The sequence below is a fragment of the Schistocerca serialis genome, chromosome 6 (genome assembly GCF_023864345.2).
Source record: "Schistocerca serialis cubense isolate TAMUIC-IGC-003099 chromosome 6, iqSchSeri2.2, whole genome shotgun sequence".
In the NCBI taxonomy this organism is placed as follows: Eukaryota; Metazoa; Arthropoda; class Insecta; order Orthoptera; family Acrididae; genus Schistocerca; species Schistocerca serialis.
Genome location: NC_064643.1, coordinates 707089709 through 707112127, shown reverse-complemented (window position 1 = coordinate 707112127; position 22419 = coordinate 707089709).

The window sequence follows — 22419 nt, the reverse complement described above, 5'->3', positions numbered from 1 at the left end:
TGGAACCGCTACGGTCGCAGGTTCGAATCCTGCCTCGGGCATGGATGTGTGTAACGTTGTTAGGTTTAAGTAGTTGTAAGTCTAGGGGACTGATGACCTCAGATGTTAAGTCCCAGAGTGCTTGGAGCCATTCGAACTATTTTTTTCAGGATCACATGCGGCACGGTGAAGATTTTCGACGATATACGAAACGCTAACAGGGCGCTACTAACTTACACAAATTGCATACTGGGATTATTCGTCGATGTGGATGAGGCTCGCAAATCTTAAAATGGCGAGGGAGTAGATGCGGTACTGCTGAACACTTCGACTATACCGCACCACACCAAACAACGGTACGCTCTGGTAGACAGGAGACAAATCAACAACTGTTGCAAGGCAACATCAGCAAGGCAATGAAAAAATATGTAGGGCTTTAAACTCTTGGGAGGTCCACACCAAACCACAGAATGACGTCCGAAGCTAAATTATGAAAATGCCGTCGGCGATTTCGCTACTAAAAGTAGAACCGTAAAATACCATAAGAAGTTAACTGCAACTAACACGATTCATAAGCGTCCGACTGTAAAGCTCCACAGTCAGTTTTTCGCTTGGACCTTTCAAGAATTCTGATGTTCACCTCATACACCAAACTTGCCGTAATTCTCCGTCGGAATCCGAAGGCAGAACAAAGAAATCACTTCTCAGCCCTTGAATGACCACACGGTGATCGCCATCTGGACAACACCGGCCCTCCACACTAGGATCTTGGAGTCCACGGCGTTCCGTCCCCAGCCGACTGCTTCCGCGGAGCCCACCAAACAAGCGTCCTTGCCTTCCGAAACGTCGCACCTCACGCGCTGTCCAGAGCTAACAACCAGCAACCCCTTATTCCTCGTTCTCTCGCCTCGCAGGAAGCCAACCCGCCAGACATATGCGGCGACCACAGACTGCAATTTCATATCGATCTCGACATCGCGGCGAATTCTGAGAAAGCGAGTGATTCCAAAACAAAAACAAAAACAAAACGAAAATTAAGTAGTGAGCCGTACCGGCTCAACCTCCCCCACTAAAACAAACTCGTCGCACGAAGGAACTTAACGCCGGCAAATCGCTTAGCATAAACGCGCGACATCCGCCCGGACTCTAAGTGTTTGAGAAGTAAATTCACCGGACTGACTACCTGTAGAACATCATGAGGCCCCAAAATATTAGGTGCCAACTTGCTGTTATTATCCGCAACACCCTTCTAAGGTAGACTTATGTTACGGACGACGACCCTTTCCCCGGGTTTGCAATTAAATTCCTTCCTGCCCTTATTATGCCGCTGTGCCAGCCTCTGATGAGCACGCTGAATATTACGCCGCGCCAGTATTAACTACTGATATGAAGACAGCCGTTAAGTTAGGAAATTGGCTGGATGTGAGACGCCTGCTTTAGGCTTAGTTATGGTTGGTTTTGATGGGAAAACACGTATGCCATCTTCAATGAGTGATTAAATAAAGTGCAGACATTTGAGCAGATAGCTAATGGTCTTCAGCAAATGTACCGCAAACAGAACAGTACGGCGGTTTTTAGGGAACAATACTGTGGGTTATTGGAAAAGGTCAGTGAGTCAGTAGCAGCATTTCCAGATAGATTTAAATATATTAACGCGCAAACTTATGAAGTAGTGCAGCATGCAGTAAAAGAGTTATTTTGCAGGAAGACGGATAAGAGGGCACTGGATTTGTTTTTGTGGAGACTTCCACTGACATATCAAGAAGGTTCACAATGGAAAACCTGAGTGTTTTAACCACCACTGTTGTTAGAGTTCCCTCATTGCTTTACTAAAATGATATTGGACTCAACGACGAAATGATTGACGTAAAATATTGTAGGTGTGGGCATATATATCACGTTCACAAACAATACCTCCAATCTAAGTTTCATGAATGTTGGGAAGAAGGATACTGCGAGCTCGAATGTCGAAGTAAGAAACAGGATAGACAAAATCGGGACAGACATTCTTTAACTGTCAATGAAAATGCCTCAACTATCATATGGTGTTACCAATGAAACGAAATACTTATAAAAGGTATGCAAAGACGAAATGCTGATTGTCTGACATAGTAAATGCAACGCAACATAAATATTTTTTGTGGATGCAGGGGTTAATGAGTCGGGTTGTAGTCCTGATCTCGGAAGAAACTGAAGTTTCCATGATGCAGGTTATGTGGGGAGGGTGATGTTACATCATTGAGGACAACTCTGCTCAGTTTTAGCAATGCAAAAAGAAGATTTCAAGCGAAAGTGCTACGAAATGTTGGCGAAGGCTGCTTTGTAATTCGTGGACTTGACTTTCTGGATAAACGTCTTGCAAGAATTTACCTTCCACGGCATACAAAAGAACTCACTGTGACATTGTTTACAGTAGGTGCTACAACTTAAAGTACAAAATATCCAAAAGGATTACCAGTCATGAATGTGGTACCATATGAACTGCAGACATATGTATGACAGATCATTTTGTTTGATAAAGTACTGAGAGGGACAGGAAAGTTAGTCTTTGCGAGTATGGGCATTGACTGACCAAGAAAAATGTTATATGTTATAGAGTCGCTGGAAAGCAACAACTACCTAGACAAGTAGCATTGCTTTGTACATAGTAGTGTAGTGCCTGTGAGGGAAATAGAAGGTGATTACATAGTTTCGTTGGGCATCGATATTTTTGGTATGGAAAAGGTATGTCTGCCAAAGGATATACTAGTTTCCAGTTTGAATATACTAGAGGATGGTGGTTTGGACAAGTGTAATGGAGACCTCTGCCAAAAACAAATGGTCGAGACATCTGCATTACATGTAAAAAAAAGAAGCATTTAGAAGGAAGAGAGAGATAAAGAGAGAACTACGTAGGATGGAATCTTTGCTACTGTGATTTACAGATATGTTTAATCCTAGTGGGTCGTGACCAGTGAGGACAGAATATCATTAGGCAACAATGCTCTAGTATAGAGGTTATCAGACAGTATCCCAAACACTTCAGGTAATAATGAAATGATTTGTCAAGCAGCAGTTGCCTAAGGGCATAATTCAACATATTGATGGGTCATGGGCTGCTACTACTGTGATTGCCCACAGAAAGTAATTTGATGGTACGAAGTGTGCTGGTGTAAGCTGTCGCCAGCTCACCAGTCAACAAAGACGTCGAAAGAAGATCGATAATAGGTGGTGAATCAAGAGCACCTATCAGGAGAGAGGCCAAATGCAGATGGAGATTTATCTGCACCAAATAATCAGTAAATAAGGCGTGAAAAGTGATACGCATTTCATTTCATTTTTTATTTACACGTTTAGTTCCGTAGGATCAAATTGAGGAGCAAATCTCCAGTGTCATGGAACTTCTCAGTACACGAAATTGCAACATAAAGTAATAACCAACAAAATTTATGAACCCAAAAATAGTCAATCCATACGTTTAAAAAAACGCAATCAACAATGTAACATAGGAATCAGCTTATTTTTTTCAAGGAACTGCTCGACAGAATAGAAGGAGTAGCCCATGAGGAAACTCTTCAGTTTCTATATGAAAGGTAGATTACTGCTACGATTTTTTAACTATCGTGGTTGCTTATTAAATATGGATGCAGCAGTATAATGCACAAAATGGTTCAAATGGCTCTGAGCACTATGAGACTTAACATCTGTGGTCATCAGTCCCCTAGAACTTAGAACTACTTTAAGCTAACTAACCTAAGGACATCACACACATCCATGCCCGAGGCAGGATTCGAACCTGCGACCATAGCAGTCGCGCGGTTCCGGACTGAGCGCCAGAACCGCTAGACCATCGCGTATACTGCACGCCTTTCTGCACAAGAGTTAAGAAATTGCGATCCAAATGCAGATTCGATTACTGCCGAGTATGAACTGAATGAAAGCTGCTAATTATTGGGAATAAGGTGATATTGGTAACAAGAAACGCCTGTTATATATATATATATATATATTGTCCCAGGAAGGGAAAACTTTATTGACACATTCCTGGGGTCAGATACATCACATGATCACACTGACAGAACCACAGGCACATAGACACAGGCAACAGAGCATGCACAATGTCGGCACTAGTACAGTGTATATCCACCTTTCGCAGCAATGCAGGCTGCTATTCTCCCATGGAGACGATCGTAGAGATGCTGGATGTAGTCCTGTGGAACGGCTTGCCATGCCATTTCCACCAGGCGCCTCAGTTGGATCAGCGTTCGTGCTGGACGTGCAGACCGCGTGAGACGATGCTTCATCCAGTCCCAAACATGCTCAATGGGGGACAGATCCGGAGATCTTGCTGGCCAGGGTAGCTGACGTACACCTTCTAGAGCACGTTGGGTGGCACGGGATACATGCGGACGTGCATTGTCCTGTTGGAACAGCAAGTTCCCTTGCCGGTCTAGGAATGGTAGAACGATGGGTTCGATGACGGTTTGGATGTACCGTGCACTATTCGGTGTCCCCTCGACGATCACCAGTGGTGTACGGTCAGTGTAGGAGATCGCTCCCCACACCATGATGCCGGGTGTTGGCCCTGTGTGCCTCGGTCGTATGCAGTCCTGATTGTGGCGCTCACCTGCACAGCGCCAAACACGCATACGACCATCATTGGCACCAAGTCAGAAGCGACTCTCATCGCTGAAGACGACATGTCTCCATTCGTCCCTCCATTCACGCCTGTCGCGACACCACTGGAGGCGGGCTGCACGATGTTGGGGCGTGAGCGGAAGACGGCCTAACGGTGTGCGGGACCGTAGCCCAGCTTCATGGAGACGGTTGCGAATGGTCCTCGCCGATACCCCAGGAGCAACAGTGTCCCTAATTTGCTGGGAAGTGGCGGTGCGGTCCCCTACGGCACTGCGTAGGATCCTACGGTCTTGGTGTTCATCCGTGCGTCGCTGCGGTCCGGTCCCAGGTCGACGGGCACGTGCACCTTCCGCCGACCACTGGCGACAACATCGATGTACTGTGGAGACCTCACGCCCCACGTGTTGAGCAATTCGGCGGTACATCCACCCGGCCTCCCGCATGCCCACTATACGCCCTCGCTCAAAGTCCGTCAACTGCACATACGGTTCACGTCCACGCTGTCGCGGCATGCTACCAGTGTTAAAGACTGCGATGGAGCTCCGTATGCCACGGCAAACTGGCTGACACTGACGGCGGCGGTGCACAAATGCTGCGCAGCTAGCGCCATTCGACGGCCAACACCGCGGTTCCTGGTGTGTCCACTGTGCCGTGCGTGTGATCATTGCTTGTACAGCCCTCTCGCAGTGTCCGGAGCAAGTATGGTGGGTCTGACACACCGGTGTCAATGTGTTCTTTTTTCCATTTCCAGGAGTGTATATATATATATATATATATATATATATATATATATATATATATATATATATATATATATATTGAGAGGTCAGTGTCAGAATACCAAGACTAGTAAACAGCGACCGACAAGAGGTTCGCGAACTTACACCACGTGTTGTACGAACTGCCCGTTTCTGAGCCAAATATACCCTATGAGAATGGTAAAAATTAACATGAAATATAATACCATATGAAACAAGCGAATGGATTAAGCAAAGTAGATTGTCTTTCGTGTCTAACGATCACTTACTTTAGATACCGTTCGAATAGTAAAAATAGCAGCATTATGTCTTTGAACAAGATCCTGAACGTGGGCTTTCCACGACAGTTTATTATCTATCTGAAAACCCAGAAATTTGAACTGATCATTTTCACCAATCATGAGCCCATTGTGTGAAATTAAAATGTCTGGTTTTGTTGAATTGTGTGGTAGAAACTGTAGAAACTGAGCCTTATTGTGATTTAGTATTACTTTATTTTCTACGGTACAGTTTATTTCTGCAGTACAAAATTTCTTGTCACTGCAGAGAACGAAAGAGTTTTAAACATTTCTTGATATTTCTAAATATTATTGGAAATTTGATAGGGGTCTTTTCGAAACTGTGTGCTGTAACAAAATGTGTTAAAGGAGGGAGTGAAGTTTCATTGGTCTACTGACTGTCAGATTGCATCTGATAATTTAAGACAGACATTGGTGTTTCCGAACATTGAGAAACAGTTTATCTTACCATGTGACACAACCAATTTCGTAATCGAATGTATGCTTACCGAAGGTGTGGATGATAAGATGCGTTTGGTGGCATGTGTATCACAATAGTTAAATAAAGCATAGTGGAATTATTTCAGTACGGAAAGAGAGTTGTTGGGACATCTACAGTATCACGTGCATCCTCTGTTACCTCTATGGAGGAAAATTTAAGGTAGTAACAGCCCTTTCTGCATTGAATAGAGCATTGATATTGAAACACCCGTCATTTGCATCGACACTCTGCGCTCTGAAATTGAATTCGACTGTGAGATACTATATAAAGAGGGCAGGAAGCACAGCAGTGCCGATGGATTATGTAGAGATGCTGTTCTCTTAGTATTGGGTCGAAGCGCAACTGAGTGCCGAAAGTACAATCTGCTGATGCTGACTGTAATGCGTTTACGACATAACTACTGTTTGCAGTCTTCAGAGACTTTCTATGCAGAAAAACAAATTGTAGTGCATGAATGGTGGTGTCTGAAACTTTTAAAGATGAAGTACTGAGGCGAACTCGTGACCACGTTCTGGCACGTCATGTTGGACAGTGTGGAGTTGTTTGATTTGTAGCCGAAAATGTTTGGTGGAGAACAAGGAGACAAGACGTGCTAGAAACCGTATATCACGCGCACCACTTGCATATCTCAGTCATCAATGGATTCCATGCCGGAAGCCTCCTAACCATTTGAAATGAGCGGTCTCGATGTTGTCAGACCACTCAACTAAACACTAGAGTGTAACCATTATATATCGACTATGGTAAATCGTTGAAATAGTTTCAATGGTTGCAATCTCAGATCGAGAAGTTCAGGCAATGGTCAACAATCTACTCTAACAATTTGGTGCTCCTGATGCATTAGTCACATATGAGGAAACTAATTTTATGTCGAACGTCATGGAACAGCTATGACATTTACTACACAATAGTACGGGTGGGACTAGCCGCTTCCATTCTGAATCTAATCTAAAAATAGAATGGCTTTAGAATACAACTTCCAGATTATTGAGTTATTGTGTAAATACTCATCACAATGACTGGTACCTTGTCTCCTATTCATTGTGCCCATATGTAACTAAAACAAAGAAATTTCAGGAACTCATCCTAGATGGCAGTATAGAGCAGCAACATACCATTATCTTTCGATTTATTAATGCTTAAACTTGGGAAAAAACTGAGACTCTGTAAAAGAACAATTTTCGGCAGACAGTGGGAAACACAAACACAAAATCACGTGAGCGATCGGAACAAATGACACATTGTGTCAGTAAGTTATCTGAGTGTAAGATTGGCACATGGGTTTTCTTTACACATCTCTAGTGGCAAAACAAATAAATTCGTGAACCAGTACCAAGGACATCGCTTGTCAGCCTTAAGTAGCAATTGCCAACTAAAACATCTTTTAGACATGGGGGGGGGATTAAACTCAGCGATAAATATGCAAGAAATGCCTTATGCTTTTCGACAACGCCACCAAATAAGTCAGTGACACGGGTTTGTGAAAAGTTGTAGTCGACAATATGTGAGGTAGGTCATTTTGTTTTTCATTGCTCTAATATTTTTGGGATATAATATGCGTTTACATCTTTGCTAAGAAATGTTATGCTGTCTTTGTGGGGGAGTGAGCCGGGAAGGGTTCTTCTGCGACAAAATTATAAGATATGATGGCAGTAAATAGGGTTTTGTCAATCTGGATAACTATAATAGTGACTTGAATACGAACACACTTTTGGTAGGAGGAAGAGAAATGAGGCACATACGTTTATCCCAGGAGGAACACTTTCAAGAACATCCAAGATGTGTGTAAGTGGTGGCTTGCCCTGCCCTCAATATTGAACGTAAACAGGGTGTTTCAGAAAGGACTATACAACTCGAAAAATTCACATAAATTTACGGGAAGAAGATATAGAGCTGAGTTTAGTGTCATTTTGTAGGGAAGCACACCAGGTGTGTTTATCTTAAACTAAATATGTTGTATGTGGCTTCCGTTGGTTATCCTCTACACAGTCCATAAGAAGTCAATTTCTTCCCAAACTCGCTGTAGCATTAAAGGTGCAACTAGCTGAGTGGCAGAGTAGCTTCCTGCCCTAAGTTCAGGTCGAGAAGCTGGCACAAGGGGTTGTTGTTGTTATGGTCTTGACTCTATACACTGGTTTGATGCAGCCCTTCATGCTACTCTATTTTGCGCAAGCTTCTTTATCTCCAAGTAACAACTGCAACCTATATCCTCCTGAATCTGCTTCGTGTATTCATCTCTTTGTCTCCCTCTACGATTATTACCCTCCACGCTGCCCGCGGATACTAACTTGGAGATCCCTTTGTGAGGTAATGGGCGAGTCGTGGCCCCATGATAGTATTCTGAGTTCGGAGGAAGCAGCGCAGCACGGGCCGCACGGCCAGCCGGGCCCCTGCAGGAAACACGTGGCGCCGAACGTTAGCCGGACGACAGGGGTAGCCCCAGCGCGTGGACCATCGAGTACATGGCTGGCACGTTGTGCGCCCTGAGGGGCAAAGATGGCGGACATTTTGAAACCTTAATGACAGGCATTTCACAGTTCGTATGGAAATTAATGATAACCAGATGAATCATGATACCTCAATAATAAACATGTACATTACTACTATTTGTACGACGATTCTGATGGTGTAATCAGATTTTCAATATCTTTATTTGTTTAATGTTTAGTATCTGACGGTAAATTGCACAAGTAACACCCAGCAACGAATATCCAAAATGTAAACACTTCATCCGATTTTGTCAATAACTGTGTCTTTAGAAAGCTATTAATGTAAACCTAAATTGGTATGAATTACAGGCATGTAACTTGAATAATACATGAATAATTGGGGATCAAAGTGGCCGATTACTATCTATCGCGTCAGGCCGTAAGTATCCCTATGTTACACGAAAAAGCGGTAGCAGCATGCTTATAAATATATTTATTCATCTATGTCTTTGTTTATATCCGATATACACTCCTGGAAATGGAAAAAAGAACACATTGACACCGGTGTGTCAGACCCACCATACTTGCTTCGGACACTGCGAGAGGGCTGTACAAGCAATGATCACACGCACGGCACAGCGGACACACCAGGAACCGCGGTGTTGGCCGTCGAATGGCGCTAGGTGCGCAGCATTTGTGCACCGCCGCCGTCAGTGTCAGTCAGTTTGCCGTGGCATACGGAGCTCCATCGCAGTCTTTAACACTGGTAGCATGCCGCGACAGCGTGGACGTGAACCGTATGTGCAGTTGACGGACTTTGAGCGAGGGCGTATAGTGGGCATGCGGGAGGCCGGGTGGACGTACCGCCGAATTGCTCAACACGTGGGGCGTGAGGTTTCCACAGTATATCGATGTTGTCGCCAGTGGTCGGCGGAAGGTGCACGTGCCCGTCGACCTGGGACCGGACCGCAGCGACGCACGGACGCACGCCAAGACCGTAGGATCCTACGCAGTGCCGTAGGGGACCGCACCGCCACTTCCCAGCAAATTAGGGACACTGTTGCTCCTGGGGTATCGGCGAGGACCATTCGCAACCGTCTCCATGAAGCTGGGCTACGGTCCCGCACACCGTTAGGCCGTCTTCCGCTCACGCCCCAACATCGTGCAGCCCGCCTCCAGTGGTGTCGCGACAGGCGTGAATGGAGGGACGAATGGAGACGTGTCGTCTTCAGCGATGAGAGTCGCTTCTGCCTTGGTGCCAATGATGGTCGTATGCGTGTTTGGCGCCGTGCAGGTGAGCGCCACAATCAGGACTGCATACGACCGAGCCACACAGGGCCAACACCCGGCATCATGGTGTGGGGAGCGATCTCCTACACTGGCCGTACACCACTGGTGATCGTCGAGGGGACACTGAATAGTGCACGGTACATCCAAACCGTCATCGAACCCATCGTTCTACCATTCCTAGACCGGCAAGGGAACTTGCTGTTCCAACAGGAAAATGCACGTCCGCATGTATCCCGTGCCACCCAACGTGCTCTAGAAGGTGTAAGTCAACTACCCTGGCCAGCAAGATCTCCGGATCTGTCCCCCATTGAGCATGTTTGGGACTGGATGAAGCGGCGTCTCACGCGGTCTGCACGTCCAGCACGAACGCTGGTCCAACTGAGGCGCCAGGTGGAAATGGCATGGCAAGCCGTTCCACAGGACTACATCCAGCATCTGTACGATCGTCTCCATGGGAGAATAGCAGCCTGCATTGCTGCGAAAGGTGGATATACACTGTACTAGTGCCGACATTGTGCATGCTCTGTTGCCTGTGTCTATGTGCCTGTGGTTCTGTCAGTGTGATCATGTGATGTATCTGACCCCTGGAATGTGTCAATAAAGTTTCCCCTTCCTGGAACAATGAATTCACGGTGTTCTTATTTCAATTTCCAGGAGTGTATGTTATTCATAAAGAAATTAATTAAATTTTTACTGTGTTATAGAAAGTACAGAGACCTTAGGCTATGGCCTACCTTTTGTTCTATTTATTTGATATATGTATATTTAATTTGCTTATATGTCTAATAATGTGTGTTACAGCGTGTTTATGGTCCAGCCGTAGGAATATTAATTTAATTTAGAGTTATTTAAATGTAAATCCAGTATTTCGAAAGCGTTATATGTTTGTGATTGTACGTTAGCTTGGAGACGTGGAGAGAGCGCTCTAACCAATCCAAGCGCTCGTTACTACGGCAGGCGACTACCGAAGTGAATGGAAGGGAGTCGTACGGGATACAGAACTTGCTGGACGTGACGGCGCGACGGACACGATCGGCGAAAAGACTTGCAGAGAGTGGAACGGTTTGCGCGTGGTCGCTACAGACAGAAATACTTTGGAGTGCCGACTTCTGCACTTGTGAGATTTCCGTGGCTTCTACAGTGAAGATGTAGTGTGCGTTTAGAAGTGAATATCTTGCGAGCTGTGTTGTTGTTCATAACTATTTACGTGCTGTAGCAATCTAATGTTTCCCTGTTGTTCAACTTATATATTATTTAATTGCTGGACCATCGACACCAATAAGTGTTTTGCAGAAATATACAGAATTCTCAAAAGTACTTCTACTATCGTACTCATCATTGAAAGTCGTTAAGATAGTACCTACAGATTTTATTTAATTGCAATCTTTCGTTTATAAATTTATATGTTACTTTCATAATTCGCAATTGCCGAGTGGTCGGTACCTTTGACCATTCGATCAATGTGTATATTCTTATCGTATACTGTAGACTCAGCAGTATTTGACATGTAATGCGGCAACTACGTATCCCAGCCCCTAGACAACGAAACCACCGAAAACTCAACGTTTCGAAAGCTTCAGTTCTCATCTTGTCTGAACTAGTTATCGTCCATGTTTCAGTTCCATACGTGGTTACACTACGTATAAATACTGTCAGACTTTCACAAATGGATTTCTGACACTTACAATCTATACTGGATGATAGCAAATATCTCTTATTCAGAAACTCTATCTTGGCCATTCAGAGTCTACATTTTATTTTCTCTCTACGTCGACCATCATCGGTTATTTTGCTCACCAAGTAACAAACCTCATCCACTACTGTAAGTGTGTCACTTCCTAATCTAGTCCACTCACAATCACCTGATTTAATTTGACTACATTCAGTACTGTCGTTTTACTTTTGTTGATGTTCATCTTATATCCTCTTTGACAGTGTCCATTCGGTTCAGCTGCTCTTACAGGTCGTTAGATACCTCCGACAGAAGTACAATATCGTCGGCAAACTTCAAAGACTTTATTGCTTCTCCATGGATTTTAATTCCTACTCCGAATTTTTCTTTTGTTTCCTCTACCGCATGCTCAATATACCTGTTAAAAATAGAAAAGCTACAACCCTGTCTCACTCCATTCCGAACCACTGCTTCCCTTTCATGTCGCACAACTCTTACAACTGCCACCTGGTTTGTGTACATATTGTAAATAGCCTTTCGTTCCCTGTATTTGACCCCTACCACTTTCCTAATTTGAATGAGGGTATTGAGGTCAACATTGTCAAAGGCCTCCTCTAAGTCAACAAATGCTAGAAATGTAGGTTTGCCTTTCCTTAATCTACCTTCTGCGATAAGTTGTAGGGTCAGTATTGGTTCACGTGTTCCAACATCTCTACGGAAACCAAACTGATCTTCCCCGATGTCGGCTTCTACCAGTTTTTCCATTCGTCTGTAAAGAATTCGTGTTAATATTTTGTAGCCATGACTTATTAAACTGATAGTCCGGTAGTTTTCACGCATGTGGTTGTCAATCGGCGCAGGAGGTACTAATACGATATCCTTGATGAACCCCCTTGAAAAAGATCGAGTGGTGTCAGGTCTGGGAAACGTAAGGGCCATGCAGTTGGCACATCACGGGCAATCCATTGACCAGAAAATCTGTTACTGAGAAAATCGCGGAGGTCACCCAGGTGATATATGCTCAAATGGTTCAAATGGCTCTGAGCACTATGGGACTCAACTGCTGTGGTCATCAGTCCCCTAGAACTTAGAACTACTTAAACCTAACTAACCTAAGGACATCACACACATCCATGCCCGAGGCAGGATTCGAATCTGCGACCGGAGCAGCAGCGCGTCTCCGGACTGGAGTGCCTAGAACCGCACGGCCACCGCGGCCGGCATGATATATGCCTCTACATCTTTACACCATCTTTGCACCATCTTGCATGTGGTAAACATATCATTTCTGGTTATCCTCATCAATCTGTGGTATTATAAACTGTTGTAACATATCTTGATACACTATCTCGTTGACAGTTCTCTCACAAAAAAAGGGGGCTGTACATTTGGTTCTTGCTCAACGCAAAAAAAGTTCAGTTTAGGGGTATCACGAACATTTTTCAATGTTTAATGTGGATCTCCACTGCCCCAGATCGTACAATTAACTCTGTTAACCTTACCACTTAAGTGAAAAGTCGATTCGTGAAAAAATATTATTTTGTCCAAGAAATGTTCATCCTCATGTAATCGATTTAACATTTCCACACAGAAGTTTTTGCGAGGAATTTTATCAGTGTCTTTTATTTTTTGTACGGTCATCAATTTGTACGGTTTCGAATGCAAAATGTTTTCCAACACACGCCAGTCGTATATAGGATTTGCAGTTCACCAGATGCACACCGTGTCGATTTCGTAGAGCTGTTGACAAAATATTGTCTCACTCGCTCAACGACTTCGTCAGAGGTGCTTGGACGACCTGATGATTTCCCATGTCTTACCGAGCACCCTGTTTCTACAAAACATTTATGCCATTCATAAATTGTAGGCCTACTAGGAGGATCTTTACCGTCCTTGGTACGGAAATTGCACTAAACTGTTGTCACTGACTTCGATTCTTCAAACTCAAACACACAGCTAGCAGATTCGGATCCCGTGAAGGCAGTTATCTTTAACGCAACTGCCGCTAGCGCTCCTTACTGTGTGATTTGGCACTAGAGAAATATGCGAGACTAAATTTGATGTATTTCTCTACAAATTGACACAACAGGTACCTTTGTAGGTACTATGAACTAATTTATATGAATTATCAAAGTTCTAAAGTCCTTTTTGAAGCACCCTGTAAATGGCAAGTAAACTACCACAACATTATTTGCATTATACACAATGTCAGTAACGAAAACTTATCGCGTGTTATGCACTCTAAACATGCACAAGAACAAGATCAAAGAACAAGAAAGAAGAGACAGTTATACGTTCCTGATATAAAAGATGAGTAAATGATAAAATGTTCACACCCACATTGGAATCGATTCGGTATTTATCGAAGTTGCCAGATCAGCCCCCCCCCCCCCCCCCACCCTTTTGGCAGAGCTGGAGGTTGGCTTGTGACGACAAAGCTATAACGTGAATGGATGCATACCTCGTGTAGCGTTATAGGTCCTCACGGAATTTTAGGGGAGGGCACTAACTATAGTGTGGATGGCCGTCTTTTTGTTAGGCACCGTGGAGTAAGAAGAGAATAGAGGTGAATCGTGCGTGACACCCCTCGCGTTCACCTGGACATACGTCGCAGAGGGTGCCACATGTCATCGGGAAGAATGTTCTGTCTGATATGGCCAACCCTCTCACCAAGCTCTCTCGTCGCGAAACCGGTAGAGGGATCTACTGTGCGGATGTTTGCATCTCACGTGCGTCAGGATTAGAGTGGGCCTGGGAGTTCACAAGTCCTTCTCTACCGAACCCCGAAAGCCCTGCGCCGGTTGTGGGGTGTCTGTTGTCTTCTCCTGTGAATGATACGTTAGCAGAAATGGAGCGCCAAAGGTTACGGGAGCTAAATTGACCGTATATGCTGATTTTGTGTGTGCAGTTGAAATTGTGTCCGCTGTTTGTCTCGATGATGAACGTCTTTCCTCTTCAGAAGCTCATCGATCCAAAACAGGGTAGAGAGAGAGAGAGAGAGAGAGGAGGTCGGATGACATCGTCTCGGACACAAACTCACAATTGTGTCAATCTTAACATATGAAAATCTGTCTGCCGCCATGCTTGACTCCATTGTGTGACATGAGGTGCTGCAAATCTGAAAACAATTGACGGATGAAAATAGCGCAATCTTCCAGAGTCAGTGGAGACCATGACGTAGACAAGAAGAAATATTCCAGTACTGGTTACTACTCGCCATATATTATGCGGGTTACCCAGAAAGTAATACACCGTATTCTTTTTTCTCAGCCGAAAACAATACTACGAGTGTGAAACGTTACGTACGTATTACTTGAAGTCTCCTGAGTGAGTGCGTCAAGTATCCGTCACTTCCGACAGGTATCGTAGCTCCAGGACAATTTCAAAATGGCGTCTGAAGGTTATGTACGTTAAAAGCAACTGCAGAGAATGAAACGATGGGGTATATTCACAAACGCTTGTGCCAAGTCCATGGAACATCTGCAGTCGACAGAAATACAGTTAGTCGCTGGGCACAGAGGATGAGATCATCAGAAGTCAGTTCGACGGAGGTCCTCGATTTGCAGTGGCAGGTGAGGTCATCCACGGCTGTCGCACCTGACATGTTGTAAAGAGCTGATGTTGTCATTCTTGAGGACAGAAACATTACGGCTCCGCAGTTGGCGCTGCATCTGTCAATCAGCAAAGGAATTCCACTCAGTGAAGCACTGGCTCCGCCAACAGGACATGGATTGGTACCGACAGGGCATACACGCTCTCGTTTGGCGCTGGAGGAATGCCATAGAGCGCGATGGAGATTACGTGGAAAAACAGGGTGCGTAGATAAAACACCATTGCTCCTTGTGTGTAATTCTCACTATCTTCAGTAAAGAATTGTTGAAGAAAAAGAATGCGGTCCATTACTTTCTGGGCAACCTTCGTATTTGCACCGGCGAAGAGGATGTATCTTCCTTAACTGCCGTGGGAAGACTCAGCGGCACCAAGAATAGTGCGCCAAACCAGACCTGCGCGTGGCACGTTAATGCCGCCTGGAAGATGCGATGCATTCGCTCTACCGTCACATTTCTTGCGAGGGTGGTAGTTAGTAATTTGAGTGTGCCTGCTTCCAAAGCGCTGCAGTTCCTCCTCGAAAAGCCGTCCATCGAAATATCGCCCTCTCTCAGTCGTGATTCTTTGTGGGATGTCGAAACTCCCGAACCGAGACTGCTATAAGGCTCAGTCGACCAGCTCTGTTGAAAGCTCTGGAATAGACACTGCTTCTGGACACCTAGTGAAACGTGCAACCATAATAAGCAAGTATCGATATCACCTTAAGTATTGCGGAGGCCTTACGATGTCACTGTGGATGTGAGGGAACGTCACTGTACGTGTGGGGAAGCAACCCACCTGCATGAAAATGTGTCTAACTACTTGTCAGCTTTGGCTGCTCTTCCATGGACCTGCCCAGGTGTGACAGTGCGTCTCTATACCGGGTCAAACGACTTTTATGGCAACAAGCTTGGCAACAAGCTCCTCGTGCAATGTTGTGATAGACACTGATAAACTGGCGACGCCACCGCAGAGGAACGAAATTCCGTTGACGCCCACCAGTTTACCGCACCGAATTCCTGTGTCTGTGCTCTACGAGGTGCATTCAAGTTCTAAGGCCTCCGATTTTTTTTCTAATTAACTACTCACCCGAAATCGATGAAACTGGCGTTACTTCTCGACGTAATCGCCCTGCAGACGTACACATTTTTCACAACGCTGACGCCATGATTCCATGGCAGCGGCGAAGGCTTCTTTAGGAGTCTGTTTTGACCACTGGAAAATCGCTGAGGCAATAGCAGCACGGCTGGTGAATGTGCGGCGACGGAGAGTGTCTGTCATTGTTGGAAAAAGCCATAAGTCACTAGGAGCCAGGTCAGGTGAGTAGGGAGCATGAGGAATCACTTCAAAGTTGTTATCACGAAGAAACTGTTGCGTAACGTTAGCTCGATGTGCGGGTCCGTTGTCTTGGTGAAACAGCACACGTGCAGCCCTTCCTGGACGTTTTTGTTGCAGTGCAGGATGGAATTTGTTCTTCAAAACATTTTCGTAGGATGCACCTGTTACCGTAGTGCCCTTTGAAACGCAATGGGTAAGGATTACGCCCTCGCTGTCCCAGAACATGGACACCGTCATTTCTTCAGCACTGGCGGTTACCCGAAATTTTTTTGGTGGCGGTGAATCTGTGTGCTTCCTTTGAGCTGACTGGCGCTTTGTTTCTGGATTGAAAAATGGCATCCACGTCTCATCCATTGTCACAACCTACGAAAAGAAAGTCCCATTCATGCTGTCGTTGCGCGTCAACATTGCTTGGCAACATGCCACACGGGCAGCCATATGGTCGTCCGTCAGCATTCGTGGCACCCACCTGGAGGACACTTTTCGCATTTCCAGGTCGTCATGCAGGATTGTGTGCACAGAACCCACAAAAATGCCAACTCTGGAGACGATTTGTTCAACAGTCATTCGGCGATCCCCCAAAACAATTCTCTCCTCTTTCTCGATCATGTCGTCAGACCGGCTTGTGCGAGCCCGAGGTTGTTTCGGTTTGTTGTCACACGATATTCTGCCTTCATTAAACTGTCGCACCCACGAACGCACTTTCGACTCATCCATAACTCCATCACCACATGTCTCCTTCAACTGTCGATGAATTTCAATTGGTTTCACACCACACAAATTCAGAAAACGAATGATTGCACGCTGTTCAAGTAAGGAAAACGTCGCCATTTTAAGTATTTAAAACAGTTCTCATTCTTGCCGCTGGCGGTAAAATTCCATCTGCCGTACGGTGCTGCCATCTCTGGGACGTATGGACGATGAACGCAGCTTCATTTTAAAACAATGCGCATGTTTCTATCTCTTTCCAGTCCGGAGAAAAAACATCGGAGGCCTTAGAACTTGAATGCACCTCGTACATAGTTCTGCGCTCTAGCTGCAAGGCTGGCCGATTCCAGATTAACAACAACGTGTTGGAGGAATTTATCATTCCCTGGATCAGCTACTACATCAGCCCAATTGATCGCGTTCCGTCTGCGTAGTTACGGGTCAGACAGTCCACCACAAAGCAGTTTCGTCCAGCTTCGTCGGTAGTAACCTGCGAGATAAATTCATCCTGCCTGCGTGCATTGGCGAGGTGAATTGAACTCAGTCGGCTTGTGAAACACAGAGATGAGGGGCTTTTCGTCAGTAAGTTTCTTGAAATGTTGGCTTCCTATGCGGGGTCTGAAGTGCTCGACAGCTACGTAGATGGCGAGTAACTTTATATCGAACGAGTTCAATTCCTGTGACATGGCAAGTTAGTTTATTTCAGAGGATTCCCAGTGGTTGCCAGGTGCAGAACACGCATTCCTGCAACGCTCTACCAACGACGGTCTGACGTGCATCCGCATCAGTGCAAGGGAAGCACCTAATACCGGATGTGCAGCTAAGTGACATTTGCTAGTGCCGTTTTTAGATCATGAAACGCAAGCTCCCGTTTGTCATCTACCCATCCACCCCCCACCACTTCCTACTTACATCTATTGTCCACATTACAGTCTTTTATTTTGATTTGAGAGGAACGAAGTTTACAATAAACTTTCATGTTTACTTCGCTTTTCATACAGAGATGACTACAGTTTTTCTTGTCAAGGGTTCTGATTCTTGAAGCTGAAAATCTCATATTTTTAGTCCTCACGGTTGGATTGAACTAAATTAAACTGAAGATTGTTGTTGCAGAATTTTTGTTTTGACGAAAATTTACTTCTCACGTTTGGTATATCATATGTCTTATGACTTTTCACATTAAGAGAGCCGAAATTAAAATGTTCGCTTAGAAACACAAAAATACGTCCGATCACATGATAGCCTCGCTTACGAATCTCACACTCTGCGGAAATAACAATATTCCAGAGGGTTACAATTTCTCTTAACAAATGAATTTCTTCATCAGGTTACCCTCCATTCAGAAGGCTTGTTTCATGCAGCGACTCTTATATTGACTATTAAGTAATAGGTTTCAGCTATCAGTCGTCCATTTGAAATTTTATTGGCAGATCTAGATTTCATCTAGAAACTAGCCATTCTCAATGCACTATCATTTTTCATCAATGCATGTAATGCCTGTTGGTCGGGCTTCATCCAGAATTAAGTTTCTAGCTGGAATTTAGATCTGCCAATAAAATTTCAAAAGGACGACTGATAGCTGAAATCTATTATTTAGAAGTCAAATGAATTTCTTCTAGTTTCTGTTACGTTATTAATTTCGCTTATTTCATAAAAGAACCTAGAAGTAAACATAGTAAACTGTACAGGATTGCGCGATTAATAATAGAAATGTTAAGTGTGCCAATGGTTGGTAATTTCAAATGTTTCTAAAAAAATAATTTTCACTGTACATTCAGAACAAGCAGATATCGATTATAACATCGAGACCAAAATATTTTGTAAATTAACTCCTTTTCATAAACTTCAGCTGGAAATATAACATACTGTTTATAAAATTATATGAAAGTGTTCAGAAAAGCAAGTGAAATAATATTGACCTGCCCAAAATTCGAAAAATAAAACTCGTATCGACAACAACTGTTGAGGAAATATTACGCTAGAGGAGAATGTCCAGTTATACCCCCCTTCCTCGACGGAACTTTTCTGCGTGTTCTTTCGGGACAGGTGTCTCTTAAGAAGTTTCTGTATCGCAGCCAGATGAGGTGGTTGTCGCCAGCAGTAGGTTAAAATCCTTGTGATAAGTTGTCTAGAAAGGCACCTGCTGAACCGCTTCCACCTTCCTAGACAGCGGAGAAACGCCTTCGTGAGAGATAGAGTAATCTAGAAAGTGCGATAACAGACTTATCACTGTTGATTACAACTGTCTATTCGTTCAAAAGGGAATCGTAACAGACCAGTATGCTGTCGCCTTGTATGTGTAAAATCTAATGTACCATCCACACCGAAAGAAAAGTGTCCTTGCAGCAGCACCTTGTACATGAAGTACTGCAAGTTTTGAGCAAAGAATTATATTTAAAAACTCCGAGTGATGCTGAGTGTTGTCACAGCTGTCTTGTGTTAATCTTCCGAGGCCATGGGCTTCTGAGAATCTACATTTGCGCAATCGATCGCACTAAGGACGTGGGCAGTGAACACATTGGTATTAAGGAGGAGGAGGACGTTGGTGTTTAACGTCCCGTCGACAACGAGGTCATTAGAGACGGAGCACCAGATCGGATTAGGGAAGTAATGGTAATAAAATCGGCAGTGCCTGTACAAAGGAACCATCCCGGCACTTGTCTGATGCTATATAGGGAAATTACGGAAAACCAAAATCAGAATAGCCGGGCTCAGATTTTATCCCCCGTGCTCTCGAATGCGGGTAGAGTGTGCTAACCACAGTGCCACCTCACTCGATTTGCTTTTAAGTTCGGTTGTGTTAGTGACGAGATACATGTCGGGAATCGTGCATTTAAGGCGCTACAGTCACCGCACAGTCTCCAAGAACCATCCTTCTTTCTCACCATTTGGAGTGGTGACGCCCACGCACTGCAAGATCTTGTGACGGAACCACGAATAGGAATTTTGTCCAACTGGGCTAGGGTGACCGATAGTTTATCCGATGGTGACCGACAAAGCGGAGTTGCAACAGGCTGCCTCTGTCCTGCATGGCCCGAATGAAATACTGACGAAGCAGAGTTATAACACTCTGTCCCTTCTTCACGTAATTTTGGTTAGAATACCATCGCTTGTATTTTGCTGCAATCAGGTCCGTGAGCACGGGGAATTCTTGAAGCAGCTGGCGAAAGACGTCATCTTCAGCACTTGGTGTGACGTTGGTGGTCATCACTGTCGTTTCCTTATATACTATGTTATCAAAAGTATCCGGACATCCCCAAAAACGTACGTATTTCATATTAGGTGCGTTGTGCTGCCACCTACTGCCAGGAACTCCATATCTGCGACCTCTGCAGTCATTAGACATCGTGAGAGAGCAGAATGGGCTGCTCTGTGAAACTCACGGACTTTCAACGTGGTCATGTGATTGGCTGTCAGTTGTTTCATACGTCTGTACGCGATATTTCCACACTCATAAACATCCCTAGGTCCACTGTTTCCGATCTGATAGTGAAGTGGAATCGTGAAGCGACACGTACAGTACAAAAGCGTACAGTCCGACCTTGTCTGTTCACTGACAGAGGCCGCCGACAGTTGAAGATGGTCGTAGTGTGTAATAGGCAGAAATCTATCCAGACCATCATACAGGAATTCCAAACCGCATCAGGATCCACTGCAAGTACTCTGAAACTTAGGCGGGAGGTGAGAAAACTTGCATTTCATGCTCGAGCGGCTGCTCGTAAGCCACACGTCACGCCGCTACGTCCCAAACGACACCTTGCTTGGTATAAGGAGCACAAACATTGGACGATTGAACAGTGTAAAAACGGTGTGTGGAGTGACGAATCACGATACAGAATGTGGTGATACGATGGCAGGGACTGGGTATGGCGAATGCCCGATGAACATCATCTGCCACTGTGTATAGTGCCAACAGTAAAATTCAGAGGCGGTGGTGTTATGGTGTGCTCTTATTTTTCGCGTAGGGGGCTTGCACTCCTTGCTGTTTTGTGTGGCACTCTCACAGCACAGGCCTACACTAATGTTTCAAGTACCTTCTTGCTTACCACTGTTGAAGAGCAATTCGGGGGTGACGATTGTATCTTTAATCATGATCCGCCTGTGGCGGAATGATTGCACGACAATAACATCCCTGTAATGGACTGGCCTGCACAGAGCCCTGACCTGAATCCTATAGAACACCTTTGGGATGTTTTGTAACGCCGAATTCGTGCCAGGCCTCACCGACCGCCATCGATATTTCTCCTCAGTGCAGCACTATGAGAACAATGGACTGCCTTTCCCCAAAAAAACCTTCCATAACCTTATTCAACGTATGCCTACGACGGTGGATGCTGTCATCAAGATTAAGTGTGTGCCAACACAGTACTGAATCCCAGCATTACCGATGGAGAGCGCCATGAACTTGTAAGTCATTTTCAGCCAGGTGTCCGGTTACTTTTGGTAACATATTGTATAATTATTGCCACGTGGCCCGAAAGGGTATATCATGTCTTACAGTATATGTTTTATAGCGTCCAATACAGCATGTGTAGCAGCTACGCTAGCTCAAATGGAAGCGTTTTTGTTGCGCAGTTTAGCTGTTGATATTTGTACTTCTGTACTTTTAAAGCTAATGCCGAAAATGATTGCTTCATGTGTCTGATAAGGGGTTCTCCACCTGGAATGTTCCCCAGTTTCTAACAGACGGCGAACCGCGCACTTCTCGCGTAACGCACTCGTGTGGGTTCCGTGCGTTATCGAGAACGGCAGCGGATGTTGTAGTTCCGACGCGGATGTCGCGGTATGCCCGGATATCTTTGTGCTTTGTGTGGCGGTGCCATTGCGCAATACGTGACCCGATGCGGGAGAGGGGTGATCAAAAGGATTTCGTAGGGAAATTATTCCTTATACCTGAAAATCACGTTTCAGTGGGAGCGCGCGTACGCTCACTCATACCGCTCTCAGCGCTTGGGCGCTTTACTACTCTGATCGATTTGCGTTTCCCCGTAATGCTATTGTAACGTTCTAGATGGAATAAAATATCGATATACATGTGGTACTTGCCCAGCAGATGTCGCAAGTATACGCTTTCGATAAGAATGAGATAAAAAGTGGTTATGGTTGTACACTGCTGGCCACCGTAAATGCAACACCAAGAAAGACAAGAGGTAGCACAATAAAATTTATTTTGTAGATAACATGTTGACCAAGTATCAAATGATTACGTTTACAGACGTCTGTGACATGTGGTTCCTGCCAGAATCAGTAGCCAGAGTAG